The sequence below is a fragment of the Geospiza fortis genome, unplaced genomic scaffold (genome assembly GCF_000277835.1).
Source record: "Geospiza fortis unplaced genomic scaffold, GeoFor_1.0 scaffold79, whole genome shotgun sequence".
NCBI classification, from domain to species: Eukaryota; Metazoa; Chordata; class Aves; order Passeriformes; family Thraupidae; genus Geospiza; species Geospiza fortis.
In genome coordinates, this window is record NW_005054408.1 from 1,001,650 (window position 1) to 1,008,227 (window position 6,578).

The window sequence follows — 6,578 nt, forward strand, 5'->3', positions numbered from 1 at the left end:
ATAGCTTTGTGCTCTGGACAGAAAGGGATTGCTTGGGAAACCACCGGCAAAACCCAACAAGGTTCCTGTCTATTAATGCAGATTGTTTAATTTATTTTTTTCTAAGATTTGAAGAAAATTATGGGATTTAGAACACTGAATGATGTAGAAAAGAAAAAATGTTAAAAAATGTTTTGCAGGTGAGCTTTAGTTTTCAGAGTGCCTTGAAATAGCACATAGCAAATAAAATAGCAGAAAGTATAATAGCCTGTTTAGATCAAGGCCCAGAAGCAAATGAAATGAAAGGTTAATAAGATCAGAGTTCATAAATTAAGTTTTAAATTCTCTTTTTCTTAAAGAGAAAGATTTAGATGGAAGATCATGCAATCTATTTTAATTGTAGAAATAATCAGACATATGAAAGACGAGAAGGGATGATGTGTAATCAGTGAAAGGACCTGGTCCTCTTGACCAAGGAAACGCCCTTCCAAAGTCAAAGGCATTGCATATTCATTTTTCTTTACCTGAAGAAGACTCCTGTTGTCCATGCTTATTCAAGTCATCAAATTTTAAGTGGTTTTACCTCATCAAAAGAAGAAAATATATATATTTAATTTTTTTTGTTTTTCCTGTTGTCATATTCTGGCTTTAATGTAAAGATTCAAGTATAAGCAAAATGCCCAGAAAGGCTGCTGGGGAAGACTCCATTTAGTACTTTGATTTAGACATGTGAAAACAACTGAAAATATTTTTTTTTATTTCCCACATAAATAGTGTCATGCTTAGAAATATATTTGCAATCAAATTTATGAAGTGCACAGGTATTGCTTTAATCAGAAGCATCACTTCTATTTCTTGGAGGCTTTTTTTTTCCTTGTGTTTTGTTTCTAAAGAGTGTGCAAAAAAAGATTCTGCAAATTCAGCACTTAAGAGAATTGATAATCATTCAGTATTGCATTTAAATCATAATGTTGCACTACGTTGCAACGCCTTGCTTTTCTTAAAACTCATGGCAATTCCCTAAGGACAGTCTGTCCTTAGAGAAAATAAGAGATTTCATCACCAAGAATCCCAAAAGAATTCTTGCACTTCAGAATGATGATTTTTGTTTAAAAAAAAAAAGAAAAAAATAGACATTTTACACACAAGAATATGGCTGCTGATGTGATAATTGAGACTCAGCTGGCAAAAATATTTGTCTTTTCACAATTATTCTCTTGAATTTCATTCTGCAGGAGATTGAAACAGAAGTCTTGGCAAAATTTTTATGTCTGAATGGGAGAAGCAAAGTGGCTGCAGTTGGAGGGGCTGTGCTGGACCAGCACAGGGCAGAGGGGTCTGCCCTCTGGTCACCACCAGGAGAAGGTGCCAATTTCAGGAGCAGTCTGAAGGGGAATATTGATGGGGAAAGTCTCCTCCTTGCTCCTCAGCATGGAGCAGCTGGTCCCAGGGATTTTGTTTGGGAGCAGAGCACAGGGTGAGTGACGGGGGAATGTTGTTGTGCATGTGTGAATATCACAGGATTGCTCCAACTCCTGCAATGTGATATCAGACACCAGAGTCAAGGGGGATTAACAGCTCTGTCAAATGTCATCAGTGAAACTCTGCATGTGCAGTCAGCTCCTGTGGAAACCCTTCTGAGCAGGTGAAGTTTAATTCAAATAATTTTCAAAAACATCTCCAATAATTTTCAAAAACATCTCCATCTCCAGTTGTCATAAATACGAGACTCTCCAGAGAAGCAGATGTTAGTTCTACCAAGAGCACTAAATCTTCTTGAGAAAAAAAATCACGAATACAGGCAAACTTTACTTATAGAGGATTTGATAGAGAAAGATCAAAAAAATTTACAGTGGATGTTATTTGTTGTTTTAAAATACTATCATGTGTGTCATTATAAAAAAAAAAGAACATTTTCTTAAATGTCTGTTATTTAGTTTTGAAATGAAAAATATCAAATAGTTAAACTTTATTATGTGTAAAATTGTTTTTAGATCATGATGTGAATGTTACATACAAGCAACCAAACTTGAAAAAGCAAGGAAAAGCAGCTTGCTGCAGTAGGATCCAAGCCACCAGGGCCAAACAGATGTTTTTAAGCTAATCTGATGGCAAGGGCCACGTGCCATCATCTGTAACTGAGCCCTTATGGAGGGACGCCAAGATTACTTGGGGTTGTAAGTCCTGGTTCAGCTATTGAGAACCACGTGGAAACCCTTGAAATGCTGTGTGAAAAATGCAGATTCAGTTTCCATCTGAGGAGTCCTGCTCGGAGCTGCTCAGGATCAGGATCTGCTGAAGGGGATGAGGTGGCTGAGTCCCCATGAGCCCCCTGCCCACCCCTCCTTGGCTTTGCCTCCCCACCTTACACAGGAGCAGGACACAGACCTGAAGCCTTTGGGTGCAGCCACAGAGGATCCCTGATGTTCCCTGGCTGGGGAAGGCTCTGTGGTGCTCCCCCAGTGCTGCCCCATCCCTGACCATGGGAAAAGCCACAGCTTTTCCAGGCAAACTTCTGCTCCCTGCAGATTTCCACAAGAGGCTTGCAATTCCCCCTGCACCCAACACACACCAGGTCATGACCTTGGAAAGGAAAAGAGTTTTCTTTAAAATAATGGTCATGTCTCAATGTCAAGCACTGTGCTTAATCTTAGTGAAAGTTGTGTAAAAATAGTGTACTTGCACACTAAATTTCTTCATTCAAAATAAACCAAGTTTTTGAGCTACAGCATTAAAAAAAAAACCAAAACAAACAACCTGTAACCAGTTCTGTATTCTTCTGGTCTGGTTTTCCTGCTATAATACTTGTAAGTGACTGGGGTGGGTAACACTCATGTAGAAGTTATGTGAATATTGAACCCTAAATGTGAGTTACAGCATCATTAAATCAAAGGAACATCTCACCATCTAAACAGGTCTCTCTGTAAATGGGGCTCTCAGTAACTTGGTGTAGCAGAAGGTGGAGTTGGAGCCATGTGATCTTTAAAATCCCTTGTGCAGCAAACCTGTCTGTGATTCTGGAGTTAAATTCTCTGAGATATATCAGGACCTCAGATTCTTAGCTATAAAGGGAAAAGCTATTCCCTAATTGGGAATAAACTTTTAATAATAGATCTGTTGCTGTTCAGCTGGGTGAGAGGTGCCCCAAACTGCAAGGAGCTTGGGCCACCTGCTCAGGCCCTAAGGTTGCCCAACACTGAACCAAAATTTTAAGTAATGTCTATCAAAGTCCATAATTGACTCACCTGCAAGGGCTTTTTTCTAATATCCTGTACTTCATTGGAGTTTAAAAAGTCAAGCTCTGTGTTCTTATTAGGTTCAAAGAGCTTAATTACTGTATAAGGAATTAAAATGGTATTGAAGTTTTAGCTTTCTGAAGATTAATTAATACAATACATAATTAAACTTTAGGTGTATTTTTAAGGGAAGACATGCTTAGGTTACATGAATTCAACCTTCACCACTGACCTTGTGGCCCCATGAACAGAGGACAGCAAAGCTGTGTTGGAGAAATTGGGAGAGCAGTGCTGGGGGACGGCAGTGACACTGCACAGGGGAGAGACACAGGGCTCAGCTCCCAGCCATAATGAACTGAATTATGGGAAAACTTTTCCTTGGGTTTTAGTTCATCTATTGGTGCTTAATAGGTTGAAAAACCACCAGAGGCACCCTGTGCAGCCTTAGCTGTGCTCCTGAGCCCTTCAGCACTTCCTGTGCCGGGTCCTGCCGCTGCTGGTGCTGGGAGCTTGGGCTCCACTCCCTCACTGTAAAACCCACACAGGGTTGGATGCTGCAGCCTCTGCAATTCAAACTGGGCTGTCTGGGGGTCTAAGCAGGCAAAATGCTCCTCTTGCACCCTGGTCTTCACACACAGGCCTAGGACATGTGAGTAGCACTCTGGGAGCTGGGCACAAACATGTTTTCTGTACAACCATGGCCAGAATGGTGCTAGAAAGTGTTTTGTTCAGCCAGGCAAGAGAGGCTCTCTAAATTATCTTTGTTTCACAGCATAATGTAGTATTTCAACTTTTAATGAAAACACATGGGTTAATGTTATTTAAAATGCATTTAGGATAAAGGCTGCATATGAAACAATGTCAAAAGGAACAAAAAACAAAAATCATCATAAACTCCAGCTTTCTCTCAGAAATATTGCACTGGATTTATTTAAGAAAGAAAGACCCAATATTTTCTGTTTGCAGGATTTTAATGAATAAATGTTATTCGTATTTATTATTTACTACTTTCAAAATTTAATGAATAGTCCTGCTGATAATTTCTTTATTTCTATATTTATAGAATTACAGGATTTCATACATACTGAACTGTGTTATTATCTACACATGTTCTGCCTTTCTGTAAATACAGAAATTTGGTGTTTGCTAGTAGAACTATTCATTACAATTTGAAAGTGGATAAATAATGAATAGTAATGCCATTTCTTCATTAAAATTCTACAAAAGGGAAATACATACTCGTTATTCCTTTCATGAATTCGGCCCATTGAAGGTTCATAAATAATTGTGCTTCACAATTGTGTCTAATTAGCAGTGAACTTAATCCAGTGCATCCAAAAGCCTGAAGCAAAGGGAGGGATTTTTTGTTGTTGTTGTTTTATTTCTCACTCTTAGTGGGGACTGCCTGATTTTTGAATGCACCTTTGCTGATAAGGCAAAACAATACATCTTCAAAGATCAGTGTTACATATACTTTTAGTTTTGCCCCAGATTTCCTCTTTTAAGTACTGGGTTCATAAACATTGTCCCCGTCGAACTTGAGGTTAGCTCAACAGGAGATCAGCAATTAGCAATACAGCGGCTAATAAATGAATCTCAAAAAATACTTCTCCACATCTAAGTTCTCCTAGAGTGCTTTTGTTCCCTAACATGAGCTTCCCTGCAGAGCTGTGCTTCTGCAGGAATGTCTCTCTGTGAAGGAGTTATTCCTGGAGGGAGCTGGAGCAGCTGCATCTGCTGTGGATCACCCTCAAGGAAGGGCTGCTGGTGCAAAAGGCTCAAGGTTGGGTCTTCCCTGCCAGGGGGGACTGGGAGCACTTCAGCACAGAGTCACTGCTCTGCCTTCCCTGCACTGGCTTCAGAGTCAATACACAAAATACGCTGATGGCTTTGTTAGCAGGTATTTCCCAACAATGTGCCCTGAAGAGCTGCTGGGGAATGATTTATACTGAGCCGTCTCTTTCCTCTGTATAAACTGTTTTACTGTGGAGCTAGACATGCTAAGTGTCCCATACTCTTCAGCTTTCACTATCTCCAGTTTCTGTGATGTTTATCACATGCCTATAGAGCAGCTCACATCGAGATTCTTCAACAGGCTTGATAAAAATCCTAAATATATTCATTGTTTTCTTCTCCCCCAACCAGTCAGTCATCAGTAGTGCTGTTGGCTTTGTTCTTTGTACATTTTCAAAGGAGCTGAATCTCATACTCCAACTGATTTGATGTTATCTGAATCTTAAACCATCGCCAGCAATGAAACATCTAAGTCTGTTATGAATAGTCGTTTAAACAACCAGTACTTCTTTATGAGACGCCAGCAGGTTATTTGATTATATTACAATCACATGTCTTGCAGTTGAACTTTACTGTTGCCAATGAAAAGCAGAGGAGAAGAAGAAGGAAAGGGAAATGAATCTTTGCTTTTCTTAGTTTCCTTTGTATCTCTTATGAGTCATAGAGCGAGGATACCAGACAATGTCTTTATTGAATTTATGCCATCAAACCATTTAACAGAAAACCTGATATATTTTTAACTGACTTTGTCTTAGAAAACAAAGACAGACTCCAACAGATTTCTTAAGTGAAAACCTGTGATATCACAGTGTCAATAAAATAAACATATCTTTTGTTTTTCCTCCCTATTCTTTGCAAAAACCAAAGGAAGATCTAATGACAAATTCCTTGAGAGAACAAATTTAACTAAAATAACACCATAGTCTGGTCATCGAATTATCTCAGCTCCTTCCAAATATAGAAAATAGAAAAATAAATGCTGTTCTGTGATCATATTTCACCCTTGAGAAATTTATATCCTCCAACAAACAAAACTATGAATTAAAATGATCTTTCAATACAACTGCTGGAGAAAGTTACCTAGGGAAGAGCCAGAGATTAGATATATGGACTGGCTTTTGTTCCTGGTTCTGCCACCAGACATACAGAATGACACTGGACAAGTCAGGGATTTTTTAGGTACCTGCTCTACCATAACAAAATCCATAGCCATGAGTTAAATCCTGATGACTTATAAAATGCATCCAGAGAGTTAGGCACAGAGAATAATAAGTGAAAAGCTTTCTAATATAACATAAATCTAAAAAATGTACTCACCCTTGGGCATAATAAAATGGGCATAATACTATTCTCCTACCTCCCCGAGTGCTCTCAGCACACATTTCCAAATGCATAGATTCCTAAAGACTGCAGGAATAGTTTTGGAGACTCTCTTATCCCATCATGCTGAACAGACCCAGGCATTGCCTGTCCCTGGCACAAGGTGTGTGGCTGGGGGCACAGGCCATGGAAAGCACTGACAGTTTATTTTTCTGTTTGAACAGGTTTTCTCCTGAGTTTTTTCCTCTG